This window comes from Podarcis bocagei (assembly GCF_964188305.1).
Source record: "Podarcis bocagei genome assembly, chromosome: 9".
In the NCBI taxonomy this organism is placed as follows: domain Eukaryota; kingdom Metazoa; phylum Chordata; class Lepidosauria; order Squamata; family Lacertidae; genus Podarcis; species Podarcis bocagei.
Window position 1 is genome coordinate 34,495,584 of NC_138134.1, and position 13,471 is coordinate 34,509,054.

The 13,471-nt window shown below is 44.1% G+C and overlaps 1 protein-coding gene across 4 annotated transcripts in view; it reads right to left on the reverse strand.

The window, feature by feature from the left end:
* Positions 1-13,471, reverse strand: part of PALLD (palladin, cytoskeletal associated protein) — a 240,967-nt gene that overhangs the window by 152,224 nt on the left and 75,272 nt on the right. The window contains exon 1 of one of the 4 annotated variants that reach the window (XM_081208671.1): positions 9,197-9,468. The exons of the other annotated variants lie outside the window; for them this stretch is intronic. The gene's annotated coding sequence lies outside the window, so the exon portion shown is untranslated. Of the gene's footprint in view, positions 1-9,196; positions 9,469-13,471 lie in introns of those variants that run through there. 4 annotated transcript variants of the gene reach the window in all.

Here is a 13,471-nt window from a genome sequence, read left to right on the forward strand (position 1 = left end):
CAGCAGTGTTAGCTATCATGGTGGTAGTGTTAGAAGATCTGTGCATATATATCTTTACAGAAGAACTGTATACTGTATAGTAGATAGCAGTGTTTAGCTTTGTCTTGTGTCTGGAGACAACGAACACTTTGAACTATGTGGGAGAGGAGCTTTTCCCTTAACCGGAAACTTTGGAAAAAGATGTTCTGCTCGGTGCAGGAAATCTCTGAAGATTCTGCTGGAGTTCCATACACTCTGCTGATAATCACACTGGTTGAGGTTTGGTGAACTACCAAATGACTTCCACAAGTCACCAACATGCAGCAGTAGTATTGTCTCCATATTGCACAATAAGTACAAATCTTAATAGATACCCTTCATAAGTTAAGTAGTATTATTACATAGTGGGAAAAAGAAATTTACAAAGTATAGCTGTAGATTCTTATCATCATTTAAAATAGAATGTTTGTAGCAGGTCTATATTAGTGGTAACTAATACATGGTATGGGGGCCTCATACAGCCCATTAAGACCTCATTTTTGGCCCACTAGCTGCAAACTTCATGTGCTCAAATTGCCACAGCAATCCATTTGGCAGGAGTCCAAGTCTCCTAACCTGCCCCAAAGGAGCCGAGGATCTTTTTCGAGACTGATCTGTGGCTTCCAATGCAGTTATTTTCAGTGCCCCCAAAATAGGCTTTGCCAAATTGCATGCTTCTCTTAGGAGTACTGCAGTTAAACAAGGTGTAGAAATTAGACTTTAATACTATTAGGTAAATCTCTCTCACACGCAAAGAGATGCTCACCCTAGTTTGAAAAACAAACACGAAGAAATTAATCAAAATTGGGGCAAAAAGTTCAAGTGAACCATGATTAATGTACATATTTCAAAAGTCACACAGGGTTGTAAGGAATGGAAAATGTGACACAACTGAATACCAAGTTAGGTTAAAATTTTCCATCTGGACGCTCAATAGCGTTTTATAAGTAATGACTCCCACAGTTTTGTGGTGGCCATTATAATGGCAGGCTAGGATGGTGGTTATCATCTAGAAGAAAGATAAGATGGATGTCTTGCATCCTCTATTCTACAATCAACATATTATAGAAGAGTTCTTGAGTAATATGTGGCGACAGGATTATAATGATCCTGCCAAATTTAATTTTGTTTTGACTGGGCAGTTACTTCACTCTTCCACAGCACAGCTAAAAAGAATGACAAACTAAACACACACACACACACAGTGGATAGATAGTGGTATTGAAATTTGCCTTCTGTCTCTTAGGGCTATCAGGCTTGCCAAAACCAGTTTCTGGACAGATGATGGTAGACTGTCAGCATAATTTCCAAGGCAATTTGGAGACTCACCAACAAAAAAGACCCAAGTCTACATGTGAATACAAATGTATGTTTGGGGCTCAGAGAATGCTCACAGCACCACAAGCCCTTGTTAATAACAAACTATTAGATGAGTGTTAATTACTATTAGGTGAGTGAACCAGACTAATGTACTTTCTCTCTTACTACTACCCTCTGCCTCCCTGCCCGCTCAAATTTCCTCTTCCACACCTGACTAGGGAAAGTCAACAAAAGCACCCATGTGTCTTGAGATGATAGCTGCTGTGGGAAGCTTTTGAGGGCTGCTTCTCCCCCATGTTGTTGGTTATTATACATCCAGAAAGTGAAGGGCCACCATGAAGGCTAGACAAGTTGGTTCTTGTACCAGTCAATCCTGAAGGCTATTTGTGAATAATAATTCCCTGTAAAACACAGGTTGCCCCTTGGCATTGGTCTGTCTCTTGTAGCGAGGTACTCCATTACTGCATAATGCAGAGATAGGGAACCTTGACCCTCCAGTTGTTGATATGACTCCTAATTTCCATCAGCCTCAGCTGGCATGGTCAGCGGCCAAGGATGATAGTGTTGGAGTTCAGAATCATATTGAGGGTCACAGGTTCCCCATCCCAGATGTAATGAAAGGAGAAGAGGTCTATGCACTGACTAATCATTGTCATCTAGGAAAATGTACACTCCAGAACCAGAGGGGGATGGTGCTTCAAGCTTCAAATAAATTTGCAAAAGGGTCAGTTAAAGGGCTCTGGCAGGGAATAGATGGTCACATTACACTAAGGAGATCTCCTGCCCTTTTGGGTGTTCTCAGCCTCAGTAACGTTGCAACTGCTGGTAGAGAATGGCTGCTTCCTACGTTAACTGGAGTGGCATGGGAAGCCAGAAGTCAGATGGGAACGGCAACAACATAGCTATTTATTTTATTTAGTCCAGTATTTGTAGAACACTTCTCATCAAGAAAAAAGGATAGCAAAGTTGTTTCCAAAAGCCCAGTAAAAATAAAACAAAAGTTAAATGTGAAACAATTGAAATAAAAACAATAAACCACCTGATGACACCAAAACACCTACAGAATCAGACAACTTTAATGTTTTAAATTCAGAGGTCAGAGAAGCTAATCAGATAGACCATAAGTATGAATGATAAAAAATAATAATTGGGTGGCAAGAGAAGCTCATCAAAGACATAGCTGTCCCATGCCACTAGTGAAAGAGTTCCATAACCAGGGCACCACCACCAAGAAGGCCTTCTCTTCCATTATCACACCCTGAGCAACATTCACCAGGGTGGGGGTAACAAGAAGGGCCTCTTCCCCTTATCTCAAGGCCCAGGGATGTTGGTCTTCTCAAGTATGTGCTCTCAGATATCTACGTCCCAAGTCATTCAGGGCTTTATCAATTAATATAAATTGAGCCCAGTAGCAGATAGACAGTCAGATCCACAAAAAACAGGCATTTATGAGACTATGTATGTATTCCAGCTTCTGGGAGAGTCAGCACAGCATGGAAACAGATCAAAGGAGATAAATCATAGAGGCTAAGGTCACGTCGTCCCCCCCATAAAATATTTGAAGGGGCAATGTTGATGGGCATTGCCATTCAAATGGCGTGTGTGACACATCATGTGATTCATTATGTGTGCTTACTCCCCCCCCCCAATATTTTATTCAAGTTGGCATCCCTGGCTATTGTCAACTTCTCCCAAGTATCTTTAAGTTTCCTACACTGACTGGCAGTTTATGGAAAGTAACCACACTTTAAGCACCACCCCCATTTTGAAGTGAATGTTTCAGTGCTTAATAGATGTGGCAAAAGAGATCTCTGAATGCTTCTCATATAAAAAGTGCCTGGCCGAGTGCCAGTCACAAAACAGCTGCCATTTTGTGGTGTAACACTAAATTGGCTACACCACACTTATTACACAAATGAACTACATCTCTCACCCATACACACTTCTACATATACATCTCCCCACTTCGCTCTGCCCAATTATTTCTAATCACACACATAGCACATTTCTGAGCACCCCAACACATCCAGAAAAGCTTCACCATAAGCAAAGGAACTGTTGCCATTTCCAGAACCACACCACCATTCCCAGAAACTTGTTGGCAATCCCTGACACATACAATGCATGTGATGAACCTCTGGAAGTGTAACATGTAATTTGCTCCAAGGCTTATTTTATTACCTTTTTCCTACACCCTTATTACATTTTATTGCCTACACCTCTTTCCTAACCCATTCTGCTGTATGTGCAGATCTGGTCAAAGTTGTATGGCGGTTTATGCAGCAAGATTTGGACTATGCCATTTATGCCTATTGTCTAGCGTGTCAGCCTTCCTTCATTTCTCATGTGGGGCATGGAATGTGTGGGTCTACCATGAAGAATTGGCAGTATGCCCATCATACAAAATATCCTCCAGTTGGAAAATCTTTTATATGTTGTTGATGTTGTTGCTAATTTATATACTGCCGTTTGTTGGAAGACCACAGGGAATCTTACAACATGAAACACAAATGTAAACACGTAACAAAAATGTCTCAACAATACTGTGATTGAAACAGTTATATAAATACAATTATAACAAAACAATAAAAAACAGATACTCATAACGGCAAGAGCATAGAAAGGAATAAAATCAGCAGCATGGTATCAAAAAATATAAAACAGTGCACAATTACAGAATCTTCTCTCTATCCCAAAGTAACTCTTAATTCTGGCCCTTACAGACAATGACTGACCCTCTCAGCCCTCACCTGTCAATTTTCCTTTCCTCTCCCATTCTGTCACCCTGGGAGATCTTCATCTCCCTGCACCTCACTCAGAGTACTGCCACCATCTATCTGCCACTTTCATGTGGGTGCAGTTCTTGGCCCCCAATGGCATCCCAAAAGGATGAACAGCAAAGTTGTAATTTCCCCTTCAGGATATTGGCCTATCACTGGGGCAGCCCATTGCCTACAGCATACCTGGCATCTCTCCCCACCCTGAGAAATACCCTGAGGGTGGGTTGAGTCCAGTTTGCCTGTTTCTATGCAGCAGCAGCCAAGTAACAATTCCACATGCACCAAATTGCTCCCTTTCCTTAATATGCTGATTGTCAGCTGTCATCCCCATCAGAATCCATGGAGACTTCTATAACAGAGCCTTGAGGGCGGGGTTTGCTGCTGAAAGTACAGGTTTCCTTGTAGAAGGGGAATCACAGGGCCTACAGGGATTGCTTGGCTGATTGCCACAATCAAGAAGCCTTCAGCTTGTGCCTCTAGGCTGTGGTTGCCAGCTAAGTACCTGAGGGGTGGGTGGAGCAAACTTAAGGTTAAGATACAGGCTGAAGTCTTCCAGGTGTTTCCTTCCCATCCCAGTCCTGCCCTCTGGTGGTGGCTCCCAGCTAAATAGCTGAGGGTGGGAAGACTTCACCCAAGCCGTCTGACATGATTCAACTCTTTCTCTCTCCAAGCAATAAAAGAAAGAGAACAGTTCAAACAACCTAGCCAAACATTTGTGTTAAAAAAATATATTGATTGCAGACATGTGGTCTCAATAAGGCAGAAAATTAACACAAAAAATAGTATTTTGTTAAAATGTATGTTGCACATTCCCTTTACAAAATCCTATTTAACCAGCTCTGAATTGCTCTGACCACAAAAGTCATTGGTGGCTAACTTTTTCAAGCACTAGAATATGCTGGAGCAGGCAGATCTGCGCTGGAATTGACTTTTGGGACATTTCCCACTTCCCCAGGGTAAAAAGTCAGAGTGGAATCCAAAGCCTTGAAGGCAGAAAGTGACATCATGGTTCAGTCGGCCTGGGAGGAAACCATCTGAACTGCTGTAGCGTCGCTGCAAGGTACCACAAACCACAGCTGCTGGATAATACCAGACAGAACAGTGTGGGATTTAAAAAAAAAATCAAACTGTAAAGCATATAGATATACCACCACAATCAGCTGGAAGATACATTGGTTAATTACAGCATTCAAAGATGGCCTTGTATTCCTAAACCCAACTATATTTGGAGCAGCCAATCAGTACAGACTAGAGCAGGCATCCCCAACCTTCAGCCCTCCAGATGTTTTGGACTACAATTCCCATCATCCCTGACCACTGGTCCTACTAGCTAGGGATCATGGGAGTTGTAGGCCAAAACATCTGGAGGGCCACAGGTTGGGGATGCCTGGGTTAGAGCACTGACCTTACTATATTTACTGCTAAACACACTGTTAGGCGCTTCCATAAAAATGTAACCAACATGTCAATAAGTAAAACTCCTTAAGTAATTTTACCCTTGTGATCCTGCCAATATGTTTTCCTTCTTATGGTACCAAGCTACCTACATCCCCTTAAAAACAGAAGGAGCTTGTCATCCCTAAGCCAATTAACCCGCAGTACTATCCCACAGACCTTGTTGGGACTTTCAGTATTCAAAGGGCACAGGTATCATTTAGTGATGTGGAGATAAAAAAAGAAAAGCTCAGAAATAATGTCATCCCTCCCACCCAATTTGTCTGCTTCCTCTCCTGGACTCTCATAGCATTGCCTCCATAAGTTTGCAAGCTCTCTTCACATTTGTCAGCCAGCATTGTGCAGTGATGTCATTTCCAAGTGGGCCAAGTATGCTGAATAGGTCAGCAGGCGTAGCATCCAGTCCATGGTTTGTACGGTCAAGGAAATTGGCTGAACCTTGCAAACAAGGTGCAGACATATGCATTACTCTCTGAATTACGTGCGTACACTTGCCAATTTGTAGCTAGATTGCCAGCATTTCTTAAGAGAAGCCCCAATATTAACCACACCTAAAAGTTTAATATAGAGGGATTCAATTCTCTACTCATTAATTTAAGCAAAGCATTCAGGCAATTAATAATTAAGTACTGCAATTGTAAACCCCTGAACAAGCGCATAGCATCTGCTCCCAGAGCAAGAGCAAAATTTGTATTATTAGCCATGTGAGAGTTCCCATTTAGTGTCAAATGACATGTTTAGAACAGTGCACCGTGGAAGCAGAAACAAAGTTAAGGCAAAAGGCAACAGCTATCCCCTAAACAGCAGGTTATTTCTAGCCTTTAGAATCTAGTTTCTATACCTTAATTGTTTGACTTACTCCAACTAATGATAAGATTGAACTATTCCACAACAGTTCAAACATTAAGATGTAGAAGTTTTAGGACGGACTTTGTGTTCATAAACTGCATGCACTCAGCACAGAGAAGATGCCTTGAGTGGGGTGGTCTTGTATTTCATCTGAGGCTCTGTAGATTTATTAGGTGGTGGTGGTGGGGAATCCCAGGTCAGAATCAGTGACCCAGGCTTCGCTCTTTTCCCCACATACTTTTCCTGTGGCTTGCATTTTTGGAGCTGTCTGCTGCTCTATATTTACCTTGGTGCTTTTTGTGCATTCCTGATTTCCATTTGTCATGCACTGTGGTGGTCAGCAATCCGCAGGGGGTGGATTTATAGAGACCCTACACAGGGCCATTTGTTGTGACTTTCTAGTCCTTTCCAGCTCTATGAAAATCCAGTTCTTGAAACATGAACTGATTTACAACACAAACCTATGTTTATTTACAAGTAATCAGTGCATTAAAACAGAGCTAACTCCTTAGTGAGTAGTTTTCAGAATTGCAGCCTCACCCCCCCCCCAAAGTAAGCAGCATATTCCTCATGCCAAAATTGATATTGCACCTCTGGAAATGGAGGAATTTAAAATATTGCCAGACATAATACCATCTGAAAAGCACAAACTCAGAAAGGACCATTCCAATTTTAGCTCCGAAGAGGAATCTTTGGTAGTTCCAGTCTCCAGTTCCAACAGAGTGAATTCTATCTTATAAATAGACTAAACAACCGCATGCAAGGGAGATGGTTTCCCTCAATGCAGTGACGACATTTGCTGGGTTAAGGGGGGGAAAGCCACTGAAAAGAGAATGAAACTTTAAGCTCCATCCACATTAAATGAGAACTCAAAATCCCCATTAGTAAGCAGCTGATTAGATTAACAGAACACTTGTTCCCTGTGTGCCTCTGCAGAGATCAACAGAAGACGCCAGAATTGTTATTCAGACTTAGATAGGACTACTGAGGAGGGAAGAAGCGGAACAAACTTTACTCTGACTATTTCCATTCACACTCAATCATGACCTTAACAACACTTGCAGAATAGTTATCAGTTCACAACAGTTTTAAACTCCTATATGCTTCTCTGTTTGCCTAAGACTAGATTACCATTTTTGTCAAGGGATTTGGGCTGGATTTTGTGGCCAGCACAAACAGCAAGTAGCATTATGACTTTACTGCACATCAGTAATATTAAGACACAGCACATCCTAAGGGAGATTCTTATTTCATAGATCCAGCCTAGCTGTCAAAGCAGGACAGCAGAGTTAGTATTGTGAAATATTGCTAAGACAACATCCAATTTTCATTTAGAGTCATGAGAGGTTTCTATGATTGTTGCTAAACTTCAACTTAACACGGTAGTCTCTCTGTGTTTCTGCACAAGGAAATGCAAACCAAAAGCAATCATTTTATTAACTTGCAGGCCACTGTGGGAACAACAGTTCTTATCTATCAGAGATATATTCCCATTCTCCATCCCACCCCCATACACACATCTATTTTAACTAAGTTGTACTATACAAAAGCAACCACAGGAGTCATGATCTGGGCAGAGAAACCCATCTCTTTAATTTCAAAGGAAAGTTAAGCGGGCATTGAACTTTCTCCCCATGAAATTCAACGGGCCTTTGAAGTATTTCAATCTGGCCTGATTGTGCCCAGCTCTCTTAACTACTGGTGAAAACATAGGATTTTTTTAAAAAAAGAAAACTGATGAGGGCAGCGAGTAGCACAAATGCCTGAATAAGCATTTTTCACTGAACCCTGTGGTTCACTCAAAGCAACGCATGCTCAGATATTTTGGTACCTATATTGGTTTTTTTAGCTTTGTGTAAATCATACTGAGAAGCTGAGAGCGAGGGGGTGCAGGAGAGAAGACAGTGTGGAATGAATGAACAGGCTGCTCTAAAGAATGGCTTTTTTGTGACTTTCATTGAGCAGAGTCCTGCAAGGGGAAGTGGGTGGGATGGTGTACATGAACTGCTATTGACTTCTGTTACTTGTATCAGACAGAATAATACCCGCAGCTCAGGTACTCATCGCTTGTCAGGGGTGGCTAACCAGAGGACATTCAGGTGCCAGCCAGGCTATAACTCCCACTGTCCCCAACCATTAAGCAATGCTGCCTGGGTGCAGATAGGTGCTTTACAACCTCTGGAGAGCCAGAGGCATGCGCACACACGCACGCACACACCGGCTTAAAGAATTAAACAGTACAACTTCGACAGAGCTATCTTATTATTGCTAGCCAGGAAAGACCCTCCTCCCCCTTTACAAAAAAAGTAAGCTCACTACTCAGAGCCCAATAACAAAGCCCCCCCCCTTTTTATTTTAGCAACAAGGCAAACGCTTCGGCATCTTTTTAAGCAAAAGCCCTGCATTCTTTTCAGGGGAGAAAAGGTAGAAATATAAACTTCTAGGTAAAGAAACAGTTCTGAGCACGACAAAAATAAGTCACATTTTGAGCAGTTCCCCCCGCCTCAATGCATCACGTTTGCTAATTCGCTATAACCATTGGGACTTACCGCAGTGTTAGGAAAAAGAGACCCAACCCATGCATACACACCCCCAGCTATCTATTGATCTACCTACCTACCTACCTACCTACCGCTCTTCATGCCTCCTTGTTCTCGGGTTATCAGCAGCTCGCCGGCTTCCGACCCGGCTGCTCTCAATTCAGCCCACTTTGCAGAATGGGCGAGAGAGGGAGAGGGAATTAATAGGCAGCGGACGGATTCGCCGCCACTTACCGGGAGGTGCCGCAGGAGCCGGCGAAGGGAGAAGCGGCTCGCCGCCTGCGAGGAGTCCGGAGCGATTCCCAAGCAAGAACAAAGGCTGCTGGCAGCGAGCAAGGCGAGCTGAAGTCCTCTGGCGGGCGGCCAACTTGTTGCTCTTGTTCTTGCTCCCCCGGAGCAGCGCGTCTTGGTGCGCGCGCCCTCTCGCCGAGCCTGCGGCAGGAGCGCGCGGGGGGCTGGGCCGGGGAGGAGGAGGAGGAGGAATGCCGGGGATGTCCAAAAATAACACGGCGCACAAACCACCCGGGCTCTCCGTCTCCGGGCTGCCCTGGCTGCTCTGGCGCACCTGTGGCGGGGCCACGCTTTATCTGGGCCGCCCCGGGGCTTTCTTCGTCATCCCGCAGAGGGCGGGATACCCACGGGTGCTTGCGCGCGCCAGGGAGTGGGTCGGTGGGAGGAAAGCGCGCAAAGCTTTCCCCTCTCCACCCGGGACTATCAGTTTGTACTAAAGGGGGGGGGGCAAAATAAATCTGGAACTCCCTCGGTCTGCGAATCTTCCCAGGCGACTCAGGCAGAAGGGAGTGCTTAGCGCCAATTAACAGTTAATTATTCAACACAATGTGGCTTTTATCCGACCAGCCGGTCTGCCTGCCACGCCCCTCATCCGCCCCAGCGCAACAGCTATTGAGCGTTTCCCTTTGTCACCTGGCAGCAATAAGTCCCCAATTGCTTCCTTTCCCATCACTTGGGATTCCGTGCTGCTGTTGGCGACGACGTCACAGGCTGCTTTCCAAAGGGGCGCCTTGGCACCAACGATAATAATATCACCAACCCTTTGCAGTTCCATTGAACTGGATGAGGTCTATGTTTGGTAAAAGGCAGACGATGCAATTTCTTGCATTCGACAGGTTGGGGGGAACGTGTATTCTGTACCCGCGATCAACACCTAGTTTAGTTGTCAATGATGGCCTCTACCAATCCAAGCTCACTTTCTGAAAGTAGGCCATTTTCTTACCTTTTTATATATAAATCAGAGTGAGCACAGTGTTTTAACGTTAAATAAGTAACATTTAAAAGGTGGCTAACAAGGCAAGTTAGTGCAATATTATCATCATCCCCCTGTTAAGCCAACTTCAAAACCCAGTACTGCATAGCAAAGTTTGCAAGCTAAACTTTTAAAGAAGTACTGCTATAATTGTCGAAAAGCATACACTGAAGGAAAAAAGGGGAAACAAAAACATTACTAATACAAGTGGCATTTGAATAATAATGCAAAGAAATATACCCTGCACATAAATTAATATCATCAAAAATGTCTTAAACTAATACATAATAGCCAAAGGCCTGTATGCTGCTTTCATTCTCATGACACAGTATCTCCTTCCTGCCCAGTGAACTTTTCATACTCCAGAAAGCTATTGATAGTTGCTACTGTGAGAGCGGATTTATACTCCCAATACGAAGCACAAGTACGATAGCTCTGGATATGTACTTACCACATCAAAAGTTTTGGAATATGTAGCTCTTCCCACCACACGTCTAAGCACATGTTCCAACCATCTGTTTTCAATAGTTTACATTCAGCACAATCTGATGCATATTTACTCAGAAGTAAGCCCCACTGAGTTCAATGGGGCTTACTCCCAGGTGAACATCAATACGACTGCAGCCAGCCTTTAAGTAACATCCCAGTACCCTTAAAAATACCTATATACTTTGTCCCATGCTAGACAAAGATCAAAACAACAGCTACATTTCATATTTTCAAAGGAAGAATAGCCATTGCTCTTGAGCTGTGCCCAATCCTGTTTTTACTTAGAACTAAGTCCAAATATGTTCAGTGAGGCATACTTCAAAAAACTAAACACACCTAGAAGGGAACAAGTCCCAAAGTAGCAGAGCGACTTAGTTGTGAGTTTAAAAAAACACAGGTTTGCATTATTAGTCACCCCCTCTATTCCAGTTTAAGACTATTAAAATCTGGAACAGGACCCAGCAACATTTTCTCTCCCTGCTACTCTTTAGACAACCAACCAACCAACAGAAGAGCTCTGGTGAACCCAGAAGCTTGCTCACTGCTTAGTAACTTTTAATGTAGTCCTAACAAAGGTATTAGGGGATGCGGGTAGCGCTGTTGGTTAAACCACAGAGCCTAGGACTTGGCGATCAGAAGGTCAGCGGTTTGAATCCCCGTGACGGGGTGAGCTCCAGTTGCTCGGTCCCTGCTCCTGCCAAACTAGCAGTTTGAAAGCACGGCAAAATGCAAGTAGATAAATAGGTACTGCTCCGGCGGGAAGGTAAACGGTGTTTCCGTGTGCTGCTCTGGTTCGCCAGAAGCGGCTTAGTCATGCTGGCCACATGACCCTGAAGCTGTGTGTGCCGGCTCCCTTGGCCAATAAAGCAAGATGAGCGCCGCAACCCCAGAGTTGGTCATGACTGGACCTAATGGTAGGGGTCCCTTTACCGTTTTTAAGTTAGAAGATGTGGCTGCTGGTTAAATTGTCACATCTATTTTGGAAAAATAAATAAATCCAGAAGTTGCTTATTATGACCAATGAAAACATCACAAAATAGTACACAACCTTCCAATTCAGATAGAGCTCTTCATCAGACTTGAAAAGGGGTTCGGGATAAGAAAAATATTGGCAACAGCAAGGGCACAGAGTGGGTGGGACCCAATCTACAGAGGAGCGTTGAGGGGGCGTTTTGCCTACAGCGGCAAAATGCCTCAGGCCAGCACCACTGGGTGGTTGTAAAGACTGAGCTCAGAGGAAGTAAATGGGTAGCAGTGACGGTGTTGCAGAGGGGTTCCTTTCAGAGAAAGTGGCCCACACTGCTATCTTCCCTAAGCACCCTTCAAAAGCTGGAACCAGCACACAGGCATATACCAAAGCCTGCAGACTTAAAAACATATCAAACTAGGAGCACGCTACATAAATAATACAAGGTCCTGCTTGAGTACATTCACAGCTGCAGAGTATATGGCTTTGGTTTCAAGGCAATCTGCACAAATAAAAAGGCATGATTTTGTCATTCATGAGATAAGATCTTATCAAGAAGCTCATGGTCAAGCAAGTAAGAATAAAAGTAGTAATAAATGATTGTATTGCTTGTCTACTATTCTTTCCTAGATGGGTTCCCTTAGGCAGGACCAGCTTCAAGTTTAAAGTTTGAAGATACTCTTGATAAAGTGCCCATTACTAGGCATTCGTAGGCCTTTTATAACACCAGTTGTTGTTGTTGTTGTTTAGTTGTTTAGTCATGTCCAACTCTTCATGACCCCATGGACCAGAACACGCCAGGCACTTCTGTCTTCCACTGCCTCCCACAGTTTGGTCACACTCATGCTGGTAGCTTCGAGAACACTATCCAACCATCTCGTCCTCTGTCGTCCCCTTCTCCTTGTGCCCTCCATCTTTCCCAACATCAGGGGCTTTTCCAGGGAGTCTTCTCTTCTCATGAGGTGGCCAAAGTATTGGAGCCTCAGCTTCACGATCTGTCCTTCCAGTGAGCACTCAGGGCTGATTTCCTTAAGATAACACCAGTAGGCACTCCCTAATAAGCTTACTACACAGAGCATGGTATCAAATCTGGAGTATTATGTAGAAATTAAAATGGGGCTCCCAGACCCCCAGCTGATAAAAGATGAAGAGTTAGAACAGATAACACTTGCTGGAGACACAACAGGAATGAGTAAGTGGTAGACACCTGTTGTCAAGGGCACTTCCCAGTCAAAGGAATGCACACGGCAGATAGTTAACTCTTTATTGCCAAAGATAACACTTACAGTCCCCTATATATAGCTCTAGATACTTAGGCTTACCAATCTAGTGTCTAGGCAGCTATTCCCAGGTCCACACTCTATGGAGCAGTTGCAGCAACAGAGGACTGCTCCCCCTCCACCAGTTTATGTGCTTTCCCCTGACAGGCTGCACACACACAGCTGGAGGCTATTCCTGCATGGAAACTTCCTCTGCTCATCCCTTTTCAGTCCCCTCTTGGTTCTGGGAGATAGTGGTACAGGAGAGGGTGGAGAAGCACTTGACCCTTCACCTGCCTGATCTGCCTCCTCCTGCTCTGAATCTTCTGCAGCCTCTGGCTCTTGCCTCCTGGCTCGTACAGTTTCCCACAAATCACTGAACTCCACCCCCTGCTCCCAAGTCAGACTCCAGCCCCACTTCCACCGGCGCACACTGGTCAGCATCCTGTTAGTCCCTGACACCCGTTAAGGATGAGACTAGGGATGGGGAACCTGTGGTCCTTCAAATGTTGGCTCCCATCATTTCTGAC